Consider the following 15,603-nt stretch of genomic DNA (forward strand, 5'->3'; position numbering starts at 1 on the left):
CAACAAGGTCACGGAGATAACGATGGAGCCCGGGTTATTGGAACACCTGATGGAGAACCGTGATGGTTAAGTTAAATGATAATAAATAAAAAAATCTTTATTGCAGTAATCTTGGTTACAATAATTATGCAAGGTCTTCCCAGTAAGTAATCAAATGATACTTGTATTGGGAATGGCCTGCAAGGCCTTAATACATACAAACATATAATCACGTTTATATCCCTTGCGGGGTAGTCAGGTCAGTCTTAAAAAGACAGAAAGGTCACGTTCAGCTAAATATCTTCGTCCAAGCGTATTCATGGTTACATCGACACCACCCTGCCGCAGAGTCCTGGGTCCGCTACTCCTATACTAGGCGATTTGACGAGGTCACTTGTTTTGACCCAAGGAGCGGTAAGCTGTCTGGTTAAAATGCATGATGCGCATGCACAGGTTCGAATTCCACCACGGCCATGTACCAATGACTATTTTCAAAGTTATGTACATTAGTTTGAATACTTACTGATGGCTTAAGGTGAGACTAATATGTGGATAATATATACTTATAGAAATGACTGTTGATCCTAAAGAATAATCTCTAATGAGGAATAAAAATCGAAGATTTTGAACACCAAATGCAGCACCTCGATGGTTCTGCTAAACGATAGGAAATATAGTAAATATGCCTATAAAAAATAACGTTCAGCCACGCGAACGAAGTCGTAGACATCAGCTGATCTGAATTATCACAAGGACACTGACTGACATGTCAACGCACAGTTAAAACCACTGGGTTTACAAACATATATATATTTACGTCTTTTTCCCCTACGGGGTAGATGGAGCCCGCAATCTCTAAAAGTGTGGATGGCCAAGTTCAGCTGTATAGCTTAATGATGGAATTGAGATTCAGATAATGACATGTTGTAAGCTCATCGTCTAAAAGAAGAATCCTCCATAGTTATAAGCCTTTCCCTTTGTTGTATTTTACGATATCCGTAGGAAAGAGATGAAGTGGTTTTATTTTAAAATGCTGGGAACCACAAGGCCACTGGGTATGTAGATTTGGAATTTGGCATATGGTTTCCTTATTCCTAAGAGAAGATTTCCCGAAATTCCCGCGAGTACGGATATAAGAGGGATTCTCGAACATACTAAGAATAAATGTAACTTCCTTTAGTATTGAATCAAAGAAGAATGTACATTCTTCTTCCTCGTTAAATCCACCACTCTGGAGAGGAGACCAGGGTGTGCCCTTGACCATGGATCCTGGGATTGAGTGAGTCAGGTTTTTACACGAAGCGACTCCCATCTGACCTCCGTAACCTTTGTGCGGGAACTTGTGATTTTTAATTAAGTAATCTATACTAATATTATAAAGCTGAAGAGTTTGTTTGTTTGTTTAACGCGCTAATCTCAGGAACTATTTGTTCGAATTGAAAAATTTTGTGATTAATAGACCATTCATCGAGGAAGGCTTTAGGCTATTTGTTATCACTTTTTAAATTATATGCGGGCGGAGCCGCGGGCGCTCGCTAGTTTTTAATATAAATGGTGAATATTTGAAATTAAAAGTACCCTTCAACTACTTAGCAACCTGTCACTATTTGAATCTCAATTCTACCATAAAGCCATAAAGCTTAACGTGGCCTATCAATCTTTTTAAGACTGTTGGCTCTGTCTACCCCACAAAAAATATAGATATGATTGTATGTATGTATGAAAAAGTACCAATAAGATGTACTGCCCACTTCCAAGTACTTTAACGCATGTAAACATACAAACTGTGATCTCCGAAACTATTTAAACAGTTCTAATTATGCACCGGCTTCGTCTCCACACCTGTTCCCTAAAATAGACGGCCAATGCACTCAGTGCACCAAGAAATAGATGCATTTTACAAGTTACGATCTAAAAGAAACATTGTACATACATTGCTGTTTTTCTTCTATATATTTTATTAACGCATCTAATAAGAGCGTCAATGGATAGTGTTATATTTGTAATTTAAATAAGTCGAATCCAAATAAGAACACAGTAGTAAAGGTATTGGTATTTAATTGAACGAAATCAATGAATGATCGTATTGTAGTTAAAATTAACTGCGCTTTGTTGCTATTTTAAATCTGTCGCGTCCTCAGCCTTTGTAATGAACTAGTATTCTAATTATAATGAGTTGTTGTCAATGGTATAGGAATGAAGTCATTACCTACATACTTCATGATTATAAAATATGTTATTACTAGCTGTGCCCGCGACTTCGTACGCGTGGAATAGTTATATTGGGTATCATTGAAGCCCTCAAGGATGAATAATTGTCCCCGTATTTTTAACATTTTCCATTATTTCTTCGCTCCTAATAGTTGCAGCGTGATGTTATATAGCCTAAAGACTTCCTCGATAAATGGTCTATTCAACACAAAAATAATTTTTCAATTCGAACCAGTAGTTCCTGAGATTAGCGCGTTCAAACAAACAAACAAAATCTTCAGCTTTATAATATTTGTATAGATAAGTCCTTTTAATTACAGATAGATTAGGGATATATTTGTAAATATTCTTGCACTCACACACGCCTGTTAGGATTATAAACTGGATCACTTCTATTTGTGTACACATTTTTTATTTTTATTGTTTGTAATTAATCTGTTTGGTGTGCTCGGCTCGACCGCCACCAAAGGGAAGATCTTCCGCCAGGCTAGGTGTGATGCCTGGGGAACCGCGCGACAGACGATGTTGTGTCGGAGGTTGTATATATGTATAGCTCCAATCCGTGAAATCTTTGAAATCGCGATTTAGATTCTTCGCTGCTATTGGTTGAGCGCGTCAATTTCTTCACGATGATTGACAGTTGTTATTTGATTGGATGTTGTGACGAGTGGCGTAGAGATGTCGCCACATAAATAAATATATTTAGGGCGATAGGACCTAGCAGCAACCTATAAACTCTCTTATCTTTGCGCATTCCCAGTGGCATAGTGCTTTGGGGCCTGAGGTCCGCTTTCCAACATTTATTCTTCAACTTTGTCCGACCAGCGGCGTCTTAGTTATCAGACAATTGGCACGCTTATCATCTTTAACGGTGTCAAGACAGGTTTTCTTCGGCCTGTTCCTTCTACCAGAGCCCGGAGGAGGCAGCATAGCCAGTCGTAATCCAAAAAGCCAGCAATCTATTATGCTGTGCCGTGTGGTTCCCGGCACCAATACAAAAAAAAAATAGGACCACTCCATCTCTTTTCCATGGATGTCGTAAAAGGCGACTAAGGGATAGACTTACAAACTTGGGATTCTTTTTTAGGCGATGGGCTAGCAACCTGTCACTATTTGAATCTCAATTCTATCATTAAGCCAAATAGCTGAATGTGGCCTTTCAGTCTTTTCAAGACTGTTGGCTCTGTCTACCCCGCAAGGGATATGGACGTGACCATATGTATGTATGTATGATCTATTATGCTATCTCTTAATCTCAATGAATCTTCTGACTATCGGCTCAAACGTGATACAAACGCAATAGATACTTTTATTTACAATCCTTTCTTGATATGGTCACGTCTATATCCCTTGCGGGGTAGACAGAGCCAACAGTCTTGAAAAGACTGATCGGCAACATTCAGCTATTCGGCTTGATGATAGAATTGTGATCCAAATTGTGACGTGTTGCTAGCCCATCGCCTAAAAGAGAATCCTAAGTTTGTAAAAGCCTATCCCTTAGTCGCCTTTTACGACATCCATGGGAAAGAGATAGAGTGGTCCTATTATTTTTTGTTTTGGTGCCGGAAACCAAACGGCACGGTAATAACATATCAAGATAGTACATACATGTATGTGTAGCGGGAGCCATGATTCGGCTCGACCGCCACCAAAGGGAAGATCTTCCGCCAGGCTAGGTGTTATGCCTGGGGAACCGCGGCTCCGACGATGTTGTGTCGGAGGTTGTATATATAGCTCCAATCCGTGAAATCTTTGAAATCGCGTCTTAGATTCTTCGCTGCTATTGGTTGAGCGCGTCAATTTCTTCGCGATGAGTGACAGTAGTTGTGAGATTGGATGTTGTGACGAGTGGCGTAGAGATGTCGCCACATATGTATGTATGTATTTCTTGATATGTTATTACTGGAATGTTACTAGATCCTCTAATTTCGTGGCCACACGTTGTATCGCATGCCAGACGATCCAAACTTACTCCAATTTATCAACATCTGTTTAAATGACCTTACTCTGAATTTCAATCTTTTTTATCGTCTACGAAATATTTTTTATCTTTTTTATCGGTAAAGGGTCAGGTCAAAAGTACCCGAAACCGCCAGGCTTGCATGAAGAGAGTTATGAATGTGGATGAAGCAAAGGAAGTATGCAGGGATCGTGGCAAGTGGAAAGAGGTAGTCTCTGCCTACCCCTCCGGGAAAGAGGCGTGATTTTATGTATGTATGTATGTTTATCGTTTCAATGTACCTACCAATAAATATATTATCACTCTAATCGCGTGGCTTCCGTTCCGCTGATATACTTAGAACCACTTCATCAGTTCCAATGATATTGTAAAACCTAAATAAGGGAATAAATAATTTACTCTCATATAAACTATTATTTGTGCCGTGTGGTTCCCGGCACCACTATAAAAAAATAGGACTAATCCATTTCTCTCCCATTGATGTCGAAAAAGGCGACTAATGGACAGGCTTAAAAACTTGGGATTTTTCTTTAAGGCGATGGGCTAGCAACCTGTCACTATTTGTCTTTCAATTCTATCATTAAGCCTAACAGCTGAACGTGACTTTTGAGAATTTCAAGACTACTGGCTCTGTGTACCCGGGACATAGACGTGATTATATGAAATAATCAATGAATAAATAAACTATGATCCAAGCCGAGACGACAGATTTTTTAAGATAAAGAACAATGAAAACAGTTTTCCTTTCATCTGTGGCCCAAATTTTAATTTGCAATTATAACAATACATTTATCAATTCGTCCAATCTACCACACACTCGACAAAGCGGAATAAATCTCAATAATTGTATAAATCAAAATCATCGCACGCCATTATCCCTCTAATTGGCGTACAAATTGATACGAAAAAAAAAATTTAATCTACCAGTCCTTTTCACCCCTATCCATTTTTGATGACATCCCTATTGAAAAATAAAAATGTGTAACATAAAAATAACCCTTAAACTTTATCCCATAAAGTTTAAAATCATTCGTAGAATATTTTTTGATATTTAATCTGTGTCAATTTTTGCGTATGGCTCGGCCATTTAATGGAAAGTTATAAGTTTTATCTGTGACCAAATCTTGGTATTTGATATGCAGAATATTTGCATTCATCTGTGGGAGAGATTTTATGATATAGTAATATTTTTGGTGATTCGTTGTCTATGGTACCCTATTAAATAACAAAAGTACCTATTTCAATATCTGAATATTATCTGCCTTCGTTCATCGCATCATTGGTTTGCTTATATTTTTTTGACAATTGAGAGATTGTTGCGCGCATTTAGTAGGAGGTAAAACTAAAATCCCAATTATAAATACGAGTAATACCGAAATATTTTATTAACTACTAGAGGCCGCCCGCGACTTCGTCCGCATGGAAACCCTATCAATCCCGCGGGAACTCTGGGATAAAAAGTAGCCTATGTGTTATTCTGGGTCTTCAGCTACCTTCATACCAAATTTCATGGTAATCGGTTCAGTAGTTTTTGCGTGAAAGAGTAACAAACATCCATACAAACTTTCGCCTTTATAATAGTAGTAGGATATTTCACTTATGTATATTTTTTTTCACAATTTTTTTTCCGCCACTCCGCCGACGGCTCTTAGTAAGTTATCGCAAAACTCACTTTTTGATGTAAAGAAAGTTTTATTTATGTCAAATTTCATAAAAATTTGAGTAGATAAGTGTAGTGAGAATACGAACAATCTCATTATTTAAAATAATAAGTTTATTAATTTCAAAACATAACAGAGAATAATAAATAAGTTATTTAAGACATTTATGAGTCAATAAATGTTCTTTTAACTGATATTTGAAGTCGCTTTTCTTCTTATCTAATCTTATCTTTTCAGTGATTCCCACGAAGCCGAACCCAGCGCAAATGTCTTGTTCTTACAAAGAAGAACAATCTTAATAAATAAGTCAGGCCAAATGTGTTTGCACCTTTTATTGGCCATTTCGTTCCCAATAATGCTGACAGCGCAAACAAAATATACCGGGGCAAATTAAATCACAGGGAATTATACTGTCTGTCCCACGACAAAGAGTATAAAATAAAACAGATACGCTGTCTGAATAGGATTGATTTGGTTTAATACTTATACACTAGCGGCCTGCCACGGTTGTTAATTGGTACAACTATATACTAATTATAAAGCTGAAAAGTTTGTTTGTTTTAGCATCATTGGAACACTCAAGGATGAATAATTTTCCCCGTTTTTTCACATTTTCCATTATATCTTTGCTCCTAATAGTTACAGATTGATGTTAGCCTTCCTCGATAAATGGTCGATTCAACACATAAAGAATTTTTCAATCCGAACCAGTAGTTCCTGAGATTAGCGCGTTCAAACATACAAACTCTTCAGCTTTATAATATAATAATTTTATATACATATATGATGTAGCGCCTCACTGCTGTAAATGTATCAACAACAAGGTAGAAACATTATGGTCCTTCTATACTCTGTCTACTCTATGAGGTCGTGTGCACACGCGGTATAAAGTGCGCAGCGCCGGCCGCGTGCCGCAGCAATCATATTGCTAATTGACGATTTGCTGTCAACTGTACACTATTGAGCAAAATCTATTGAAGATTCTACATATTTTTAGTTAATTTTATTCAGTGAACAGTGTTTTTAGTGTATTTAAATGTAAATTGTGCTTAGATGAAAAAATAGTACTTATAAGAATTCTGGTCAACATGTTATTGATCTATGTAACTTATCATAAAATTAAAATTTTGGACAAGTACAAGTGAAACGATTTGGTTAAGCTTAAATACAATGTTAGCATAGTACTACTCGTAATAACAGTCGCCTTTTTAAAAATCTCACGTACCTAGTTAAAAAGTACTACGTTAGATTTTTTAAACCATCACCTTTGTATTGTATTGAGTTTCTACATTCAATTCTATCATTAAGCCAAACATTTTGTTTTTACGATAAGCCAAAAAACTGAACGTTGGCCTATCAGTCTTTTCAAGACTATTAGCTCTGTCTACCCCGCAAGGGATATAGACGTGATTATGTGTATGTATGTATTCATTCGGTTCACACAGGTGACATTTCATGATTCTTATGTCTCAGTAAAAAATCACACGCTATTCAAATTCTATTGCTTTTAATTTTGAGGTCCTAGTAATACCTATATATTCATATCTATAAGGACCGTTTTAAATAAAGATATTGTAAAGCGATGCTAAGTTTATTGTCAACAAAAAGTATTTAATCATCGATTCTAAGCGAAAAAATGTCGATCTCTTTTCTCTGCCCGCCAGTGTACGCTCGTGCACATGTTAATCCATACCGTGCTACTTAATTCGTGCTTTTGTGTCGTAACTATCAAATCTGTGCCCTGCCTGGCTGTGTACGCCTCGTTTGCACTACTAATTGGCCATTGTTGCCCCTTTGGGAGGAATTAGATATAGTTAGCGTTATTGGATCAATTGATTTATTGACTTGCTAAAAGTTAGTCAATTCGATTCAAAAAACGTAATAAATGATTGTAAAAGTCAGTTAAGAAGAAGAAGAGAGAGCTAATAATCTTGGGATTCTTCTATTCTGCGATGGTAGTATTAACCTACACTACTTAGATATTTGAATCTCAATTTTATTTTTAAGCCATACAGCTGGACTTAGCCTTTTAGTCTTTGCGAGACTGTTGGTTCTCTCTACCCCCTAATTAATAAAAACGTTATAATATGTATGTACGTAATTTGATTCAAAAATCTTGGTACTCTTCAAGTCATGAGTTAGCAACCTGTCACTATCTGAATCTCAATTCCATCATTTGGTCATTCAGCTGAACGAGGCATTCAAGTATTTTAGCTCTGTCTACCCTGTTAATATATAAATATTTTATTAATATTATTCTTTCCAACAGATATCATTATGTAATGATTTAATCAATACAGTTAACTTATCCGTCACTATAATTTTCCCAAAATAGGATGAATGCACTGTCAAAAGTTCCCACAAGACTATACAAACATAAGGACAAACAAATGTTTATATTAATAACATTTGGAGCTGGGGAAGGACATAATGAAATGGCCAAAGGGGTTATTTATTTAAACTTTCATTCGGTTCGATTAGTTTTGGGTATTGTTTGTGCCGTGTGAATCCCAGCACTTAAGAATGGGAACACTCTTATATCTTGCCTGTGGATGTCGTAAGAGGCGACTGTGGCGCGCCTTTAACCATGACCCTGGATTGGGTAAGTCAGGTTTTTACACGAAACTTACCCAATTTAGAGGCATGATTACTTTTCTGGAGAGGAGCCTATAGAAATTTGAGGATGTAACCGGTTAATCTTTGTTACATCCTCACCTCTGTTGTTATTTTTACAAATTATCAAAAGATATATACATACAGTAAGTACATTAAAGTTATATAAATAAATTATATAACGTTACGCCTCTGTCATTATTTTATTTTTCAAATACATAAAAGAAGACACTGACTGTACCAACAAGTAATAAACTTAAGAATTTCTTGAAAATTTTTGATGACGTTTTTCATGAAGCACCATGTAAAAAATAAATGATCTCCTTATATTTATTGGTTTGTAACATAATCCGTTATGTATATTTCACATTAACAGAAAAAAATGTGCCAAACGAAAAAAAGAATAGAACCACTCCTGCTCTTCCCCATGGATGTCGTAAAAGTCAACTAAGGAATAGGCTTATAAACTTGGGATTCTTAGGCGATGGGCTAGCAACCTGTTAATATTTGAATCTCAATTCTGTCATTATACCAAACAGCTGAACGTGGCCTATCAGTCATTTCGAACCGTTTGGCTCTGTCTACCCCGCAAGGAAAACAGACGTGATTATATGTATGTATGTATAAAAAATCCTAGCCAACCCCGCACTCGGTCGTATAATGCGAAATGTATTTATACGTTCTAGCTCAGTGTGTCAGTGTGCTGACACCCACGCTTACCTAACGCTGGGAAAATATTGTGAACGAAATACAATGCTATCAATATTAATTTGTTCTTCTTTTGCCTTAACCCAATGTTGGCCCTGTCTACCCCGCAAGAGATATAGACGTGACTATATATGTATGTATGTATGTATGCCTTAACCCAGGCAGTTACAGTAATATTACAAACTAGCTGTGCCCACGACTCCGTCCGCGTGGAATTGTTATTTTGGGCATCATTGATGCCCTCAAGGGTGAATAATTTTCCCCGTTTTTTTTTACCATTTCCATTATTTCTTCGCTCCTAATAGTTGCAGCGTGATGTTATATAGCTTAAAGCCTTCCTCGATAAATGGTCTATTCAACGCAAAAATAATTTTTCAATTCGAACCAGTAGTTCCTGAGATTAGCGCGTTCATGAAAAATTATTTTTGTGTTTAATAGACCATTTATCGAGGAAGGCTTTAGGCTATTTATGATAACGTTGCAACTATTAGGAGCGAAGAAATAATGCTAAATGTGAAATTAAAAACGTTTGATAATTTTATTTACTTTGGAATACTCTTACGACAATCACTTCTTGATGAGTCGTTTCGAAATATATTTAACGTCCTAGTTCATACTATAATGTCATTCATGTACTAAATTATATTGAATGACACTCTGGCATGCGAGAGAGAGAGATTAATAAATCATAGGGGCATTTATTAATAACTAGATTTTGCCCGCAGAACCGTCTGCGTTGTACTGAAATACCCGTAAAATGTAAAAGCCCCAAACCAAAAAGTAGTTAAGTATGGACTATACTTAACTACTTTTTGGTTGTTTCAGAGGTCTAACTATTTTTCATACATAGTTTTACCCAATTCAGTTCAGTTTAACTGTGGAAAATAAATAAAAATAAATAAATAAATAAATAAATATATACGGGACAAATTACACAGATTGAGTTAGCCACGTAGTAAGTTCGAGACTTGTGTTACGAGATACTAACTCAACGATACTATATTTTATAATAAATACTTATATAGATAAACATCCAAGACCCAGGCCAATCAGAGAAAGTTCTTTTCTCATCATGCCCTGGCCGTAAAATAAATATACTTACTTTGTTAAAATTAGTTATTTTCTAGAATTTGTAGCCAGAATTAAAAAAAAAAACACCTTTATATCAGCCCAGTGCAGTAGGCTTTCACACGGACAGATATTTATGAGATATACACATACATACCTACATACATACAGACAAACTTTCATATTTGAGTATAATATTAGTATAGGCAGTATATATAGAATTTTGGCTAGTGTTTTGTACCCGTGGGACTTTCTAAAAACCTATTCCCTATTTTTAGAATGCAGCTCCCCTAGTATGACACGCGCGACGCCGTTTTTATCGCGCGAAAGACTATTGCTGTCCCTTTTCACGTCATAATAAAAAGCGAAACAGCGATAGCTTTTCGCGCGGTTAAAACGACGTCGCGCGTGCCGTGCTATTTGGCTAATATGGAATAATATTCTGGTAATTATTATTCAAGGCCAGCCCATATCTAAATCTAGTTCTGATTTGAGTCTTCCATTCCTGTGATTCAGGTAGCTTTTAAGCCAAGTGATTCACCATGAAGGGAAGCAATTAAAGTTTATTTATAGTTAATTGCATAACGAGGTCTTATTACAAGAGAAACATACATACATACATATGGTCACGTCTATATCCCTTGCGGGGTAGACAGAGCCAACAGTCTTGAATAGACTAAATGGCCACGTTCAGCTATTTGGCTTAATGATAGAATTGAGATTCAACTAGTGACAGGTTGCTAGCCCATCGCCTAAAAAAGAATCCCAGGTTTGTAAGCCTTATCCTTAGTCGCCTTTTACGACATCCATGGGAGAGAGATGGAGTGGTCCTATTCTTTTTTCTATTGGTGCTGGAAACTACACGGCGACAATAATTATGTATTGTTTGAAATTTCGCATTATAACGTTTTTGGTTTTATTTGTATTTTTAAGGTTGAATTTTTGCATAATTTGCGTTTCACGTGGGCGAAGCCACCCTCTAAAAATAATAAAGAGGAATGGGTTAGTTAAGTTATGAATTTTATTATTACATGAAGTGACTCCAGTCTCCTATCTAGGTTCGAACATGGTTACTTCGGCAACCTTCAAAAAGCTTCGGGTAGCATACATAGGACTAATAACTTCGAAAAGAGTCATTAGTATCTACACTTGGCCCTAGAACGTTTTATATGGCGAAACGCTGTGATGGAACAGAAAATTGTTTGAAGTATGCAAAGTTGCACTTTAAACTTTCAGCGGTTTAAATGAAATTTGTTTTCCCGCTGTTCTTCTATAAATAAATTATGGAAACAAAGAATTAAAATTAACTTTTATTTCCATTGCACTAAAACTGAATTTCAATCGACAAAACTATCACGACTTAAGATCTTTTTTCAGGCAAACGATGTAAGAGTTTCTCCTGAAATGGTGTCGCGATGCATTCCCTCTATTTCGCTCACTCGTATGAGAAAATCCGCGGGCGGTATATCTGTCTCTGTCTTTCTAATTTGGTGTTGGCACGTGGATCTACAGTTAATAGAATATTTTTGGAACGCGTGGCTAGTAACTTGTGTTATTTCGTGTTTACAGTACACATCTTACCAAATATATACAAAAGTTGTTAGTTACAATAAATTATTTTAATACTTAACTACCTATATTCTCTTTTTTTTTATACAGAACCTGTTAAAATTCTATGATGTCAGCGAAATTTTGAATTTGTAGCTGGAGATGATTCGGCTTGACCGCCACCAAAGGGAAGATCTTCGGCCAGGCTAGGTGTTTTGCCTGGGGAGCCGCGGCTCCGACGATGTTGTGTCGGAGGTTGTATATATGCTCCAATCCATGGAATCTTTGAAATCGCGATTTAGATTCTTCGCTGCTATTGGTTGAGCGCGACAATTTCTTCGCGATGATTGACAGTAGTTGTTTGATTGGATGTTGTGACGAGTGGCGTAGAGATGTCGCCACAGATTCTTATTCCAGGCGATACTTAGGGTACTCTTTAGTGCACGGCACTTCACAGTCAAGATGCTATTGCGTCTCATTTCCGGCGTTCTTGCAGCGCTTTTGTCCCATGGTCTCCACTTCAACAGCCTTCTTCATCATAGATAGATACATAGATAGACTCCTTATTGCACCATAAGAAAAAGAAAAACCGAAAATAAAACACAGGTAATGAGGTACAAAGGCGGACTTATCGCTAAAGCAATCTCTTCCAGTCAACCTTTGGATTAGTAACCTTAGTCTAACATGATTTTGGTTAGCCCACATCCAGTTTAGTATTTTTAGGCCTATATCAGAGTCAACCCGAATCATTAGCCTTGGGAATGAAAAAAAAAGGTAGAGGACGAAAGAAAATAGTAAGTCTCAGAGAAAAAAAGACCAACAGTAGGGTTAGTGCTAGTTTTACACGATCGAATGTCGGGCAAAAACATAGCCTTTTTTGCTGGATGGCGTAAATTTTGAAACTATTAGGTACTACTAAAATTTAATGAATACGAAAACGTTTCAAACTAACAAATATTTAAAAAGTCGATAAAAATAAATGCGGTGAGAAGACGCATGCAATTTATGCATTCTTATATCCATCACTAAATATGGACGTACAAAAATCACTTGCTGAAAACTTACCAATATATTTAGATCTCTAGAAATTCCCCTCTTTCATACAATTTGTATAGACTAAGAGTTGAGGCGGGAGGTCTAGCTAAAATGTACAATTTTGGTTGTGTAAACGTGCGCGTACGCAACATGTGCTTTCAGTTATTTGTGTGGGTTTTGTTTTTTATGTGTGACCGACAAGTTGCTACATTTTCTGTTATTAAATGTTTAACCTTTGATAAAGAGTTTATTTAATTTTCTCATTGGATTTACCCCGACAAAAGTGAAAATATAGCTATACAGTTGATTTTCGGTAAAGCGTTATCAATAAAAATAACACAAGCTTTTTTGTATTCTTCTTTTTATATAAATTTCCCCCCTTTTAAGTATTACTCATAGTATGTGTGCGAAAATTCAAGAGCTTTAAAAATAAAACGCTCTAAGAGAAGTCTGAATAAAAAATGATACTTTTTCGGCGACAAAAAATGGCGTGGAAACCGTTACTAATAATATAAGTAATGTGTGAAATCATGATCCTATACGAGTTTAGTTTCCCCTGCTAAGGGTGCAGAGGTCGGATAGGAGTCGCTTCGTGTAAAACCTGACTCATCCAACTCACGAAGGATGATTATTTTGTTTCGGAGTTCTAATCATCCTTCGAAAAAAATCGCATTTTAAAAAAGTGTATGAATTACTTTTGTTGAATAGGTATTGCACCTTCATGCTTTTAATAGATAATGTTCCTTGTCATATTTGAATTTGGATTGTATTGCAAAAATGTTGTTTATCTTAGTTACCATGTATATCATCTAATAAATGGTTTTAGCCCTTTACCTTGCGATGTATATTTTTCTCCCCTAATAACTTTTAACACCAAATAAATATAAATTTATTTTAACATAATTAAATCTTAACCGTTGATTACTTCTTTAAAATTTCGTGGTGCAACTCGTCCCCAATGACGCACCACGTCGTCTCCCACGCCGCTACATTTCAGTTAAACTTTCAGTAGTATTTCAGACACCGTATAACAAACACGTTTTATCGACGTTTTTTACTTCGAATTCACGTTTTGGCGCCCGTCAGCTGGGTTCTATTATTAAGAACGTGTGATTTTGATGTGTAATTTTTCTTTGTGAGGTTATGTTACACATTTCGTGTATCCCGGTTTTTCTCGATAGCCGTTCCCAGATCGGGTTTCCAACATAAGTTTTCTTTTACAGGTGTTTTTCTAAGTCTTATTAGGTTTTTATGTAGTTAAGAGAATAACATCGTATCATATGTGTTTATGTTTGAAATTATGTGCATCAGGATTATTTAATTGGCGTGCTTTTAGACCTTTTATTATTATTTTTTAAAGAATGTATGTCAAAGTATTAGTTTCTTTTTCTGTTAAAAGAGAGTCTATTATTGTATGTAGTTATGTGAATTATAAATTGTATTGTGCATTTATAGTCATCTTTCGTCATAGATTGCCGAGTATCTTTAATTTCATGTGATATCAGTAAGACTTATTCCAGAGATGTTTTGACCTTTCGACAAATTATTATTAAACGATATGTTTGTAGCGGGAGCGATAGTTTGGACTTGACCGCCAATAAAGGGAAGATCTTCCGCCAGGCTAGATGTGATTCCAGGGGAACCGCGACTCTGACAATGATGACAGACCGACCCGCGAGTCCTTTCTCGTAAAAAAGGCTCTTAATTTATTTCCAATTATTTTTGTATCCAATTTTATGTAGTCATAAGCAATGTTTGCGACTTTACGCGAGACTATAATTATGGAAAAAAATAAAATGGTCGAGTAACCCAATACTGTAACGTTTTTACACATTTACAATTCAATTGTACGAGATTTAGTGAGTATAATGTGTATGTGTGGTTTGTTACATTTCCATTCAAACTTGTATTGAATTTATTGAATGGCTCTGCGGGGGATATTGTACGCTGATTCTAGTTTTGGAGATCCGCAATTTTTAAAAGAGCTGGCAGATATACACGGCCCGTAAAATTTCATAACAGTTTACCCAGTAGGTACATAATATAATGCAGAGAAAATATTTTTGTAATTTCGTTCTTTCTTTCTCTCATTTCATCACATCTGTTTCTTTCATTTAGCTAATAAACACGCGACCATTTGCTTGTTAGTTTTATTAATAGGTAAATGATATTTCTGATAGTTTTCTGATCTTACGATTATTATAAATGGAAAGTCTGTATGTCCATCTGTTTATAATCGTTTTCGCGACTGAACTAATTTTTAACCCTACAAGGCACTCAGTGACTCATCGGGAACACTCATAGAAAAGGTTCCCTACACGTTTATTAAAACTGATATAGACTTCTGTTGGGTTTTTGTAGAAACTTTACTAGTATAGCGATTACGTAATACAGATAGTTTGGCATAGATGGCGGTATCGGTCACTAGGCAAAGAACAGAACTTCAAATTCGGGGTGTCGTCGCGAGTTCATTAATTCCACATATTGAAAAAAATATAAAAGTTGTTTTATTGGAGTTTTGGACAGTAAAAAAATTATTGTAGTTTTATAATAGTGTTCACTTTGACTCGGGTAAGTTAGTTTTTGTATTGTTGTAATTTATGTAAGAAAAAAATCCATTTATTTGAACGTTCCAGATACGGTACACTGTGCCTTAGTCTTCCTTTTTACCAATACGTACTATCGGTATTTTACTGACGAATATATATTTTTTTTTTAGATTATGGCTAGAAAAAGATTATTTGAGGAAGAAATTATACATTTCTTGACTATACCATCGGGTAGCGAAGATGGCGAAGATTCTTCTGCAGCCGACAGTGA

Source organism: Amyelois transitella, chromosome 26, assembly GCF_032362555.1.
Source record: "Amyelois transitella isolate CPQ chromosome 26, ilAmyTran1.1, whole genome shotgun sequence".
Classification (NCBI taxonomy): Eukaryota; Metazoa; Arthropoda; class Insecta; order Lepidoptera; family Pyralidae; genus Amyelois; species Amyelois transitella.